The following is a 489-nucleotide window of genomic DNA, read 5'->3' as shown; positions in this document are numbered from 1 at the left end:
GTGACGAATGCTGAACCAGGTCTGTAAATAAAACCCCTTTGGTTTAATTTACATCAAATGTTTGCAATAAAATTCCTTTTCCATTTTTGATTGTTCTAAAAATTTGAAAACCAACACTTACATGAGATTAGAAGGGGTCACAGTGAAAGCTGTTGTTGTTTCTGGAAGCACTGTTGTAGTGGTTGGCAGACGTAGCTCATTTAGGAAGCTGACTGGTTGTATGACATCTCCATCCTGGAAGGTGTAGTCCATCCTGCCATCAATCTGGTTTGAAGAGCTCCTACAGGAAAAGCAGGAGAGATACTATATTTGCAAAGTGCTTAAATTCCTATGCATAATACAACTTTAATGAGACTTTTAGATTTTTTTCAAATATTGGCTTGTTTTGGCTTGTTTTAATGCCCTGAAAGTCATGAGTCACTAAATAAACATTGTGGATGAAAAATACAATTCATAGTTAGAAATCAGATTGCATCTTACGTAAAATTG

Source organism: Sinocyclocheilus anshuiensis, unplaced genomic scaffold, assembly GCF_001515605.1.
Source record: "Sinocyclocheilus anshuiensis isolate Anshui unplaced genomic scaffold, SAMN03320099.WGS_v1.1 scaffold1215, whole genome shotgun sequence".
Lineage (NCBI taxonomy): Eukaryota > Metazoa > Chordata > Actinopteri > Cypriniformes > Cyprinidae > Sinocyclocheilus > Sinocyclocheilus anshuiensis.
The sequence above is the reverse complement of the archived record's forward strand: the minus strand, read 5'-3'. Positions refer to the sequence as shown.